The sequence below is a fragment of the Macrotis lagotis genome, chromosome 1, assembly GCF_037893015.1.
Source record: "Macrotis lagotis isolate mMagLag1 chromosome 1, bilby.v1.9.chrom.fasta, whole genome shotgun sequence".
NCBI classification, from domain to species: Eukaryota; Metazoa; Chordata; class Mammalia; order Peramelemorphia; family Peramelidae; genus Macrotis; species Macrotis lagotis.
Genome location: NC_133658.1, coordinates 590,449,080 through 590,463,397, shown reverse-complemented (window position 1 = coordinate 590,463,397; position 14,318 = coordinate 590,449,080). Strand labels below are relative to the sequence as shown.

Here is a 14,318-nt window from a genome sequence, read left to right as displayed (position 1 = left end):
AATATTAGAATTTTTTCTAATTTTTAGCACCCCTCAAGGCTAATCTCTTTTCAACATATTAATTCCTTCCACAACATCCTTCACAGTGAGAACTTACTTAACTATTTTTGGAATGGCATAGTAATCTGCTTTTAATATTTATACTGAGGGTTGTTGAAGGGCAATGTTCTTATACCTCTAGTGAAGAGGTTCTTGACCTACAGTCTCTTGGATCCTGTGAATAAATTTTAGGAGATAGAGATTTTTTTTAAAATATTTTGATAACTATTTCAATATAATTAGCTTACTTTATCATCCTGTGTATTTCATTTTATATATACAACAGCATCAATGATAATAATAACAATAAAGTATTTATATAGCCCTTACTATATACCCTGAACTGTGCTGTGTGCTTTACAAATATTATCTTTATCTGCAGAAGAACTCTGGAAGGTACATGTTATTATTATCTCCATTTTACGGTTGAGGAAACTAAGGCAAAGGAAATAAGTGATTTTCCCAAGATCAAAAATATTAATAATAGTCTTTAAACATTTATTTAGTTCCTATGTGCCAGATACTATGCTAACTAGTAAGTATCCAACTAATAAGTATCCAAATCTGTATTTGAACTCAGATATTCTTGACTGCAGCCAGGCTTAACACTCTGTACTATGCTGTCTACCTGTTCCTTATTCTGAGAAAAGGTCCATAGATTTCATCAGACTGTGAAGGAGGGTACAAGTCCATTGCATAAAAAAAAAGATTATTAAGAATCCTCACTCAAGATAGTACATATATATAATATATATAATAGTAAATTATGTAGGAATCCTAGAATTCTTTAGTTTAATTTAATTCAACATAATATTATGTGCTCTCTACATACCAGATACTGCTATCCAAGAATTTTGTATTTGAAATTATATTTTAATTTATCTCTTTTAAGGGTAAAATGATTTCTCTCCTGATTTCTTGAATTCAATGAAGGTGTACCTTATTTATACATGTCATATTTTTATACACTTTGATCATTTTATTTTATTTTTTTGTTTATTTTCTTTTGCACAGCAGTGGGATTTAGTGACTTGCCCAAGGTCACACAGTTAGGTAATTTAGTGTCTGAGGGTAGATTTGAATCAGGTACTCTTGACTCCCGGGTCCATGCTCTATCCACTGCACCACCTAGCTGGCCTCCACTTGATGATAATTTTAATTCTTAGCCTTCATTTTTCTCCTTTTCATTTTATTTTTTGCAAGGCAAACAGGGTTAAGTGGCTTGCCCAAGGCCACACGGCTAGGTAATTATTAAGTGTCTGAGACTGGATTTGAACCCAGGTACGCCTGACTCCAGGGCCGGTGCTTTATCTACACCACATAGCTGCCCCTCCTTTTCATTTTTTTATAAAAAACTTAACAAACATCAGTAAATAGGATTAGTTATATACATAAAGTAAAAGAATTTCATATGATATCAGTATTTATATATAGCATATCTAGTTCTAGTACGTTTGATTTGTTTGTATCTCTTTGACTCCTGTTCTCTTCTATGTATTTTATGTTTTACTTTTCTTCTCTTTTTTTATTTTATTTTATGGCAATGGAGTTAAAGTGACTTGCCCAGGTCACACAACTAGGCAATTATTAAGTGTCTGAGGTTGGATTTGAACTCCAGGGCCAGTGCTCTATCCACTGCACCAACTAACAGCCTCCTATTCTCTTTTTTTTTTGTATCACCTGTCGTTCTGATCTTAAAACTATTCTTCTCCCCCCAAAAAAAGATCTCAAAAAAATTTTTTAATAATTCAAATCAAATAAAAAAATCTACACAATGACTATGAAAGAGATTGTATATTTAATCATTCTCAATTCTAGTTTACCTTTTAGTCAAAAAAAAGGGTATGTTTCATATTCTGTCTTCTGGAATTTAAGATTGTTCTTTCAAAATTTGTTGTCAATTTTTTAGTTGTTGCATAAATTGTTTTCTAATTAACTCTGTTTCAAATCATTCTGTTTCATTTCTAAAAGGTTTTTCCAGATTTGTCTAAATCTGTTTTCTCAGTCATTTCTTTAAAAAAACATTTTTATTCATCTTTTGTTTTTTATTATCTCCAGAATTTCTCCCAACTTTTTTACTCTACTTCCCTCCCCTCCCAGAGATCCATCCTATATAACAAGTGTGTTTTAAAGAAAAGAAAGAACAGACCAACAACAATCAGCAAAACCAATCAATACATCCCCCAAAATCCTAAAATATATGCAATATATCATACCCATGGATCTTCCATCTTTGCAGATGAGTGGGGTGGGTGTTTTCTCTTATCTCTTTCTTGGAACTATATTTGTTCATTTTTTTTGCTGCATTCACTTTTGATTGTATTGGTGGTTTGTTTTTTCCATTCACCTGGTTCTAATCATGTATATGTTTTTTGGCCTTGATTCACTTCACTTTGCTTCAGATGTAAAATTCTATAGTTCTCTGTATTCATTTTATTATCTATAATTGTACATATTTCAGACAAATTTATTTACACATACTCTTCTTGAACATATTTCATACTCTTTCTCTGTGACTAGAGAATTAATTAAACAGGCATTTTAAATATCTTGTCCATCTTTATGAATGAAACTCAAATATCAATTTCTTTATGAAACTTAGTATATATCCCTTTCTCCAATCCAGATATGAACTTTCCTCTTTCTGTATTCACCATTTTTTAACCTCTTTTATTTGTATTTGTATTGTATACTTGGTATTTATGCATGTCTTTCTACTTGATTTAAGATCTTTGAGAAATAAGTATAATATTTATATTCATATTCATCTCAGTGTCTAGAATACTATCTTTAACATAATTGAGTTTAGTTTAGTCAATGTTTGATGTGATTGAGTTGAGTCAGAGAATCTATACAGTTTATATAACCTTTAGTGTTACTTGGTTATTGAATATTTGATCATTAATAATTATCAATGGTTTAAATTATATTATTATTTATATTAAATTTGAAGAACTCAAGCTCTTCCTCCCCCAATTTGTTTTAATAATTTTTTTGGCAAGGCAGTGGGGTTAAGTGACTTGCCCAAGGTCACACAGCCAGGTAATTATTAAGTGCCTGAAGCCAGATTTGAACTCAGGTCCTCCAGACTCCAGGGCCGCTGCTCTATCCACTGTGCCACCTAGCTGCCCCTGTTTTAATAATTTATGTAGTTTGCATACATCTAGGAAAAAATCATTTTTCTCATCAAGGGCCTACTTTGCTGCCCTGTGCATAATCTGTGGTCAATTTTTCAATGTTGAAGTTAGAGAACCCTGAAGACTTAAGAGTTCTTATAGATTCTTCCAAAGTGAAAAGGCTTTGAGTATGAGTCTTTATGCCTAACTAAGGTCATAGAAGTTTTTCCATGTGGTTTCAATGTGATCAATTTTTCAGCCACAAGCTATCCTGAAAGACTGCTTATACCAAGTTATTGAAGGTGTGCGTTGGAAGAGTGATTACTAATGATTTCTCACCTAACTGAAATCCTATATTTCTCATATCACTTCATCTCCCATAGAAGAAAGGAATAATAATTATTATGTGTGTTCAATTAATCATTTCTACATTATGTGGCTTAAATGAGATCAAAGTTGGAAACTGTACTAATTCAGGATTACTCATGCTTGATGGAAGATCCTTTGCAGCATTACATGTATCCATTTATTTAGCAAACATTTATTTAATGATTGCAACTGCTATTTCAAATTCTAAGATAAATACTATAGGAATTGAAGGAAAAAATGATAAGCTGAAGATATTTAGAGTCTACTTGATGAAACAAGACACACTTGTGTCTTAATATCTAGAGAACTATGCTAAGTCCCAAAAACAAGAAAGAAGAACATTCATTGGCTTCTTAAAGATAATTCAAAGGACCTCGTTTTACTTTGTAGCAACATTAGCAGAAGACTCAATTCTCAAGTTTGAGTTCTTGTTCTTTTCTTTGACCAAGAGCAGAAGAAAAAGTTCTTTGCTGTCAGTTCTTATTATGACTATAAATTTTTAAAAAGGATGAGGTAATGAAATAACTTAAGACTAATTGGCTTATAAGGCCACTGAGGTTTTCATTGCACTTTTCAGGAAATAAATGTCAACCCATACAAAGGGCTATAAAAATGTGCATACCCTTTGATCCAGCAATACCACTCCTGGGTCTATACCCTGAAGAGATCTTGAAAAAAGGGGAAAAACATCACTTGTACAAAAATATTCATAGCAGCCCTGTTTGTGGTGGCAAAGAATTAGAAATTGAGTGAATGTCCAACAATTGGGGAATGGCTAAACAAATTGTGATAAATGTACATTATGGAACACAATTGTTCTATTAGAAGGATGGGAATGCAGGGAAGCCTGGAAGGATTTGCATAAACTGATGCTGAGTGAGATGAACAGAACCAGAAGAATATTATACACCCTAAGAGCAACATGGGGGTGATGATCAACCTTAATGGACTTTCTCATTCCATCAATGTGACAATCAGGTACAATTTAGGGGTATCTGCAATGGAGAATACCATCTGTATCCAGAGAAAGAATTGTGGAGTTTGAACAAAGACCAAAGACTATTACCTTTAATTAAAAAAAAAAAACCATTATCTTATTATGTAGTTTTGCTATCTCTTATACTTTATTTTTTTTCCTTAAGAATGATTTCTCTCTCATCATATTCAATTTAGATCAATGTATACCATGGAAACAATGGAAAGACTAACAGACTGCCTTGTGTGGGGGGTGGGGGAAGGAAGGGAGATTAGGGGAAAAAATGTAAAATTCAAAATAAATAAATCAATGAATCAAAAAAAAAAGACGGGGCAGAAAAATTCCCATCTGTGCAAACATGGACAAAATCCAAAGTAGCAATATTTCATAAAATTCCTGTTTGCATAGTAGAGGTTCCATTTTTCCTCTCTTTTTGCTCATATTTGTACAGCCCATGGGATTGTGGGGGAAAAAGTCATAGGAATCTGGCTTATGACAGAAGACTGACTTGGCAGGTTTCTGCTGTTTCAGTTTTGTAATCAAACAGCTTATAACATCCACAGTATCCTGTCTGCCAGGTTACCTCATATTAACAGAAACTTTTGGATCAGTTCACTTACCTGCACAATCTTGTCTATCTTCTTCCTTGTAAACAGACTTCTGAAAATAAAAAATATGTACATCCTTAAGGATATTTAGTTAAATTGATGATGAACATATGCTGAGGGGGTCATCATGGTGTTTCATATATGATGTGAATATCTTTATATCATATTTACAGTTTTTTCTTAACTGTATCTTCCTCAGTATCTAGCATGGTAATGTTTATATAGGTACTTATTAAATATGAGAATTGAATTCCATTGTTTTTCATGGAAAATACGAATGGTAAAATATGTTTCTATTTTATATTCTTAGAACTTTAGGTAGATAGAGATTTTATCATTTACTCTCAAGATGGGGAGCAGATGCAGTAAACCAGCTGATGAGCTTTCCTTTGCATAGTATTCATCTTTACAAAATCATCCTTTTCCTTCTATAATTGATGTTTACCTTTTTAGTCCTTGTCAAAAAATAACTTAATTAAATGTTTTTCCCCACTAAACTTATCTGTTCATTTCTATATAGTCTGGAAATAAAAGAGTCAGAAGTGAATGTAATCATAAAACCAAAATACACAACTTGGATAGCAGTGTCTCTTCTGAGAGCTAGTTTATTAAATGTAAGTGTGGTCCAGAAAAAAAAAACCCTAGACTTAAAATTAAAAAAAAAAACCTTAGTAATATCTTAGTTTCTGCCACTGGTTATCTCTTTCACAATGAGCAAATAGATTTTCTGGGCCTCATTGTCTTCTTTTCTAAATAGGAGTGTTTGAACTAAGTGATTTCTAAGATCCTTTTATCCTAGAATTTTTGTGTCTTTGGGCTTATTGATCATTTATTTTAAACTTTAGCATTTCATTCCTAATTAGTTAAAAATTAAAAGAAAAGGGGTGGCTAGGTGGCATAGTGGATAAAGCACCAGCCTTGGAGTCAGGAGTACCTGGGTTCAAATCCAGTCTCAGACACTTAATAATTACCTAGCTGTGTGGCCTTGGGCAAGCCACTTAACCCCATTTGTCTTGCAAAAACCTAAAAAAAATAATTAAAAGAAAAGATTAAGCCAGTCAGCTTTTTAGTAGCTCCAATTAAAGATTCACATTAAAAGGACCAGTTTAAAACTGATTCAAAAAATATAATAATTTTTCTTTGAAATGAAATAATTTTTTTTACCTTATTCATTAAACACAAAATAAAAGCATTGAATCAACTGGGGCAGCTTGATCCTCTGAAATATTCTTAAAATTTAGTCCTCCTAGTATTAAATGGATGAACAGCAAGAATATTTTTTTGCAGTGCATTAGTATTTTGAGAAGAATTATTTATGAATTTGACAGGAGGGTATTTGATTTCTGTCCTCAGGCTCATCATATAATTTAGACTACATGGGTCTAGATTAAATTCCTATGTATTATCCTTAAGATTTTATGTTCTTAGAAATTCACTGCAGAAGAAGATTGTGGATTTTTGGGTAATCAGTCAGGGTGTGTAGTCAAGTATAGAATAATAAGCTTTCAAAGTTAGGCAGGATATCAGTAGGCATCAAGGGGGAAAGCTGGGCATTTCCCCTGAAGGCATTGACTTAGAGGAAAGGAGGCAGAAATAAACAGGGAGGGAGATTAACTTCCTTGAGGTTCATCAATTCATGAACCAATCCTTATTTCCAAGATTTATCATCATTTAATCCCATACTACATTGTTGCCATGCTGTGTCCAAAAAGAAAGAAATTTTGATTTAAATGATGATTAAACTTTAAATCTTTAATTTTGTCCTTTTAACCTTCAAATTTATACTAAATACACATATTCTAAAATGTTTCTCAGTCACAAATCTTGACTATGTATTGTTAGATTGCAACTAGGTATCAAAGCGGTGATTTAAAAAAGCTATCAGTTATTTTTAATATTTGACTGTGAAAAATAACCATAAAGAATTACAATTAATTAACATGTCAGAATCTGTGTTTCAGAATTAAGTTTTTCATTGTTGACTTTTTTTTTCTTACACTGACAGTTTGTCAGAATATATTTTTAGTGACATAACATTTCCTTGATCCAGAAACCCTGTATTCTGTTCCTTTTTCCTCTCTTTTCTGTACACCTCAGTTTAGACCCATATTTTGGAACCAAATAAGGTCAGGACACAGAGGAAATATGTTAATGATTGCCCCTTGAATTTCAGGATCACATTTCAATATGGAATGCAATTTTTGCCCTAGAGTACTACTCTTGCACCCATCTCTTATATTTTTTCCCACATTCCTTTTTTATGTAGGCATTTTTTATTATTAATATTATTAACATTTTTATTATTAACATTAGCAAATGTCAGATTCACTTTTATTTTTTAATTATTATTTTTAAGTTGTAAAGATTTTATTTATTTTTGAGTTTTACGATTTTCCCCCTAATCTTACTTCCCTCCTTTTTTCCATATTCTTAACATTTTATTTTTCTATATACAATAGTAGTATCTATCATTTTTTGTAAAGTTTTGAATTTTACAATTTTTCCCACACCCTCCCTTCCCTCCCCTCCCCTCCCCAGAAGACTGTCTGAAAGTCTTTACATTGTTTCCATGCTATACATATTGAAATTGAATGTGTTATAAGACTAAACATATACCCCCCCCAAGAAGATGAGAACCCTCAAGGAGAGAGAGAGAGAGAGAGAGAGAGAGAGAGAGAGAGAGAGAGAGAGAGAGAAATTGTACTTCAGTCTGTGTTCAGATTTCAAATGGCTCTGTGTCTCTGGGGTGAGTTGCTTTCTTTATCATAAGTCCACCAGAAAAGTTGCTTCCGTATTTTTCCCATAGTTGCTATTACTAGCTGTACCTCCACTCTATTACTCCCTACTCTCATTCTATTCTCTCCTTCCTTTCATCCTGGCCCTGTCCAAAAGTGTGTTGTATCTGAGTATCCTCTCTCTCAGTCTTCCCTCTCTTCTATCAACTATTCCCCGCTTCCCTCCCCCCATTCCACCTTATCCTATCCCTTCTCATTTTTCTCTAGGGTAAGACAGATTTACTCACTCTATTAAGTGTTTGTATTTTCCTCTCTGACCAATTTTTGATGAGAATGAAGGCTCACTCATTCCCCCTCACCTTTCCCCCTTTCCACTCCATTGAAAAAAACTTTTTCTTGACTCTTATGTGAAATTTTTTAGCTTCTTCATCTCCTTTCCCTTCTTCCCAGTACTTTCCTTTATCACCCATTGACTCCATCTTTTTACTATATCACACCATTATATTCCGTTCCTTTCTGTGTCCTGTCTATATATGCTCCTTCTAACAGCTCTTATGAGAAGTTCATATGTGTTATCAATATCTTCCTCCCATGCAGAAATACAAACAGTTCAATATATTAAGTTCCTCATAGTCCTTCTCTTCTATCCCCTCCTGTACTTTCTCTTCAGCTCTGGTTCTTTCAATAGGAAAGTTTGAAAGTCCCCTGTTTGATTGAAAGTCCATCTTTTTCCCTGAAAGAGGATGTTCAGTTTTGCTGATTAGTTAATTTTCAGTTGTAAACCAAGATCTTTTGCCTTCTGGAATATCATATTCCAATCCCTATGAGCCCTTAATGTAGATGCTTCCAAATCCTGTGTAATCATGACTGTGGAGCTTTGGTAGTTGAATTGTTTATTTCTGACAACTTTTAGAATTTTTTCTTTGATTTGGGACTTTTGGGATTTGGCTATAATATTCCTGGAAGTTTTTGTTTTGGGATCTTTTTCAGGAGGTGACCGGTGAATTCCCTCAATTTCTATTTTACCCTCTGCTTCTAGGATCTCAGAGCAATTTTGCTGTATTATTTCTTGAAAAATGAAGGCTAGGCTCTTCTCTTGATTGTGGCTTTCAGATAGCCCAATAATTTTTAAATTATTTCTTCTGGATCTATTTTCAAGGTCAGTTGTTTTTCCAATGAGATATTTCACGTTTTCTTCTAATTTTTGGCTTTTTTTGGAAGAATTTTATTTCTTCCTGATTTCTTGCAAAGTCATCAGCTTCCTTTAGTTCCATTCTGCATTCAAAGGAGTTATTTTGTTCAGAGAACTTTTTTATCTTCTTTTCCAGCTGGCCAGTTATGCTTTTTAAGGCATTCTTCTCCTCATTTGCCTTTTGTGTTGCTTTTTCCATTAGGCCTAAACTGGTTTTTAACATATTATTTTCTTCAGTATTTTTTTGTATATCTTTCACCAAGCTTTTGATTTAGTTTTCATGATTTTTCTGCATGGCTTTCATTTTTCCTCCCAATTTTTCTTCCATTTCCCCTAATTTCTTTTCAGAGTCTTTTTTGAACTTATCCATAGTCTGGGCCCATTTTCTATTTCTCTTGGAGGTTTTGCATATGGAAGTTTCGATTTTTGTCATCATCTGAGTATGTGTTTTAATCTTCCATGGGACCAAAGTAATTCTCTATGCAAAAACCAGATAGATAGATAGATGGATAGATTCTTCTTTTTCTGTTGTTTACTCATTTCCTCAGCCCAAGACAGCACTTCCAAGGCTTTGGGAGGTTTTTTTTTGGGGGGGGGGGGAATACCCCACTGGGACCTTTATTCCTCCAAGGTGTCATGCTCTTTTGCCTGTGCTTTGATATGTAGATGACGCCCGTACTTCCCTCTGCCCTGGAGCTATAAGGAGGGATCCAACTTGGCTACTTAGTATAGAAGCTCAAACTGCAACCTGGATCTGAGTGTAGGCTAGCAGCAGAGTCCTACTCTGAGGGAGAGCAGAGAAATCTCTGCAGACTTCCCTTACTGTCTCTGGGGTCGCAGGCTGGTTTCTCCAGATTCTCGCTGCAGGTTCTGCAGCCAGGGTTCCCCACTCCATGCTCATTCTGGTGTAGCAAGAGTTCTCTCACTGCCTCTTCAAGCTGTTGCCAGTGTTCTCTGGACTGGGCTGGGCTGGGCTGCACTGCACCCATGGCTTTTTTCCAACCCCTGTCCTGGTGAAACACACCTTTCCTGCAGAACTTCTAAGTTATCTTGGACTGGGAAAATGTATCACTGAGTCTCTCTGTGAGTTGTGCCCCTCTAAATTTTGTCTAGAGTCATAATTTGTTAAGTTTTGGAGTTTGGGGAGTAAGGAGTTCCCAGGAAATGCTACTTTCATGCCACCATCTTGGCTCCTCCCCCGCACCTATCCTAAAATTATTCCAAATGCCATCATGCTATTTCAAGTATCAGTTTCTACCTGCCTCAATTATATTAACTTTCTAATACACCTCCTACATCTGATGCTCCTTCTTTAGATCCAAACTCTTCCCACTACACTAGTTATAGATAGTACCTAAAGGCTTTAGAAGTTCTCAGTTGACTTAATTAAGTCTAAATTTCTTAATTCAATATTCAAAGCCCTGTGCAATCAGTTTGCAGCCTACCTTATCATTCTTTGTATCATTCCACAAAGACACCTCTGTTCTAGCCAATCTGTATTGCTGTTCATCTTACAGCTAGTCCCATTCTGTTTTATGTCATGGCTCTTTATAGTTACCTCTGGCCTCTTTAACTCCTCTGTGTTCATTTGATTTTCTTTAATCAATCAATCAAAACCCAAATCAAATATTGTCTCCTCCATGAAGCCTTCACTTAATCTTTACCTTCTGGATGAAGTTTATCTCTTTCATCGAAAAATCACAGCATGACAGCTTTTATTCCAGCTTGTATTTTTCTATCTATCCTAATAAGATTGTCTATTCTTTGACAAGTATTATTTGTTATTTATCTTTAAATCTACCCCAACATTTGATATATTCCACAGTGTTACCTTTTAAATTATGCTCTGAAGAGGTCTAGTGTGAGTTTTATTATTACTTCTGACAACTTCTTGAATACTTGAGTGATGTGGGGCAGCAGGAAGTAATGGACCTGGAATTTTGAAGTTCTGGCTTCTGATTTGGTTTCAGCTATTTGGTCATGTTACTTCACCTCTCTTGGCCTCAGTTTCCTATTCTAAAAGATGGTGGAGGGGCGGCTCAGTGGCATAGTGGATAAAGCACCATCCTTGGAGTCAGGAGTACCTGGGTTCAAATCCAGTCTCAGACACTTAATAATTACCTAGCTGTGTGGCCTTAGGCAAGCCACTTAACCCCATTTGCCTTGCAAAAACCAAGATAGATAAGATAGATAGATAGATAGATAGAAGATGGTGATGTAATACCTCCTAGGTTATGGGGATCCCATAAGATAATACTTGTAAAGTTGTATGCAAACCATAAATTGTTATATAAATACTATTACTATTATCATCATTATTATTACTTTTTTCCCTAGATATGATCTTTACCTAAGTTAGACTACAGATTTTTAAAGGTACTTAAGATGTGATCTGTATCCAGATAAAGAGCTGTGGAGTTTGAACAAAGTTCAAGAACTATTCCTTTTAATTTAGGAAAAAAAAACAGATATCTTATTGTCTGATCTTGTTATCTCTTATACTTTTTGTTTCTTCCTTAAGGATATGATTTCTCTCTCATCACACTCAATTTGGATCAATGTACAACATGGAAACAAATTAAACACTGACAGATTGCTTTCTGTGGGGGGTAGAGGGAGGGAAGTAAGATGGGGGAAAATTGTAAAACTCATAAAATCTTTAATAAAAAATAAAAAGGTATTTAAGATGTGAAATACTGATGCTTATGCTTTTAAGTAAAACCTTCATTTCTTAAGAGCACAATTTAATTCCATCACATTTTCACACCATAACTTGTTCAGCCATTCTGCAAATAAGAATACCCCTCAGATTGCAATTCTGTATCCTTAGTTTGTTTTATTTAGACCTAAGCCTCTATCTACTCTCCCTCTAATTCTTCCTCCTCCTTGTCCCTTCCTATCTCTCTGTTAAATGAAATGTATTTCCGTACCTGTGTATGTGCCTTTTTCCCTCTTTTGACAAGTTCAGGTGAAAGTAAGTTAACCCCTACTTGGTTTTATAGAGGTCTGCTTATGCTCCTTGGTTATGTGAGAGAATGTTCCCAAATCTTCCCCTACCTCTAGCTCCCCATTGTAATCCTCTTCCTTTCCCTTTCTTCTTTTAAGAACAAGACATGGGGCAGCTAGATGGTGCAGTGGATAAAGCACTGGCCCTGGAGTCAGGAGTACCTGGGTTCAAATCCTGCCTCAGACACTTAATAATTACCTAGCTGTGTGGCCTTGGGCAAGCCACTTAACCCCATTTGCCTTTCAAAAACAAAGGAAAAGAAAACAAGACATAACAGAATTATTCCCATACCTTTCTAGTTAGACTCCCTTTATGACCCATAATGATGATAAGGTTCAGATCTTGCCATACTAGAATGTAAGCAGTTCATCCATTATCTTTGTTTATTCCTGTTTACTTTATTTCTCTTAACTCTTTTGTTTTGGGGTTTTTTTTTTGCAACGGGGTTAAGTGACTTGCCCAATGTCACACAGCTAGTAATTATTAAATATGGGAGTTCAGATTTGAACTCAGGTCCTCCTGACTCTAGGACTGGTGTTCTATCCACTGAACCACCTTGCTGCCTCTGTTTCTCTTAACTCTTATATTTAAACTTCAGAGTTTCTAGGGAAGCTCAAATCTTTTCATCAGGAATGTTTTGGAAGTTCTCTGTTTTATTAAAGATTCATTTTTTCCCTGCAGCATTATACTAATTTTTGCTAGTAAGTTATTCCTGACTTTAAGCCCTATATCCTTTGCCTACTGGAATATCATATTCCATGCTCCCTGCTCCTTTTTTGTTGGTAGATGCTAAATTGTGTGTGATTGTGAGTATAATTTTTTTTGATAATGGGAACTCTGGGTTTTGACTGTCTTATTTCCGGAAATATTCATTTTGAGGTTTCTTTCAGGAGTTGACCAATGGTTTCTTTCTATTCACATTTCTCCTCACATTCTAAGATTTAGGTAGTTTTATCTTAAGATTTCTTGAAATACTTCTAGTTTTTTGGGGGGAGTGGTTTGGGTCATGACTTTTAGATAATCTAATGAATCTTAATTTTTTCTGCTAAATCTGTTTTCAAGGTCTTTTCTTTTTTGTTATGAGATATCTTTTAATTTTTTTAAAAGTTTTTTGACTTGTTTTTTTATTTTTATTATTGCTCGATAGAATAATTTGACTTTTGCTTTGGTCTATTCTAATTTTCAAGGAGTTTTGTCATTTGGGCAATGGTTTGTATCTCTTGTTCCATGTTAATTTCCTTTCTAATATTTTCTTCCATGGCTCTCATTTATTTTCCAATTTTTTTTTCCCCTCTACTTCTCACTTGAGTTTACAAAATAAAATTTTAAGTTTTAAAAATTCTCCTTCAGGCTCTTCCAGGAAGTCAAGTGGAATTGTGTCCAGGCTGTGTTTTTCTTTTAGACTTTACTCATATTTTGTAGTTGTTATTTTCACTGGCGTTTTTGTCTTCTCTGTCAACATAATAGCCTTTTTTTAATAAAGGAATTCTGTTTTGTTGCTGTTGCTTGCTTATTTTCCCAACTTGCTTTTTGACTAAGTACATATTGAATGTCATGTAAATATTGTGATGCCACTGCTACTGCTGCTGAGCATCTAAGTGCTATGTTGACTTGGCATAATTCTGGAGCAAAGGTCTAGACTAATTCTGTTGTTGTTTCTTGTGATATTGAGTATTTTGTTATTCAGAGCTCTTGAAGTTCCTGATATGTTTAGGTTCTTTCAACTCCCATCAGTCACTTTTATTCTGTAGGCTTTAGATTGGGCTAAAAACTGAAGCTGAAACTTTATTGCACTCCTGAAATATGAGTTATACTCCTGCTTTTTTTCCTGAACATCCTCCTTGTTTCTTATGCCAACCTAGAATCTGTGACAGGTTTTTAACCCCAGAATCCCATCCTGTAATGCATGCCCATTCCTCACTCCACCTTGGATCTGTAACCCAGAACTAAGTAGTGAATGACAAAACTGCCATTTGACACTTGTTCCAGAAGCAGCACAAGATCTGGTACCTCACCTTAGTCTTGGGTATGGACCTTGGAATGTTTTGTGTGCTATGTTCTTGTTCAGATCTGTCCCTACTGTGTTCTCTCTTTCTCTCTCTCTCTATCTCTCTCTCTCTCTCTCTCTCTCTCTCTCTCTCTCTCTCTCTCTCTCTCTCTCTCTCTCTTTTTCCCTATGCAGACTTGCAAATTTTTTTTCTTGGATTGCCCAAACAGTATTCGATCTGATATTTTTTCTAAATCTCCTTGTAGAAATTTTATGGGGACTCCTTCTT

The 14,318-nt window shown here is 34.6% G+C and overlaps 1 protein-coding gene and 1 long non-coding RNA gene across 7 annotated transcripts in view; one reads left to right on the top strand and one right to left on the bottom strand.

The window, feature by feature from the left end:
* Nucleotides 1–14,318, bottom strand: part of LOC141507322 (uncharacterized) — a 59,516-nt gene that overhangs the window by 26,725 nt on the left and 18,473 nt on the right. Inside the window, exon 2 of the long non-coding RNA XR_012474119.1 lies at nucleotides 5,121–5,160. This is a non-coding gene — a long non-coding RNA (uncharacterized LOC141507322). The remainder of the gene's footprint in view (nucleotides 1–5,120; nucleotides 5,161–14,318) is intronic.
* PIK3CB (phosphatidylinositol-4,5-bisphosphate 3-kinase catalytic subunit beta) overlaps nucleotides 1–14,318 on the top strand; it is a 160,030-nt gene that overhangs the window by 128,416 nt on the left and 17,296 nt on the right. The gene's annotated exons all lie outside the window — the stretch shown is intronic.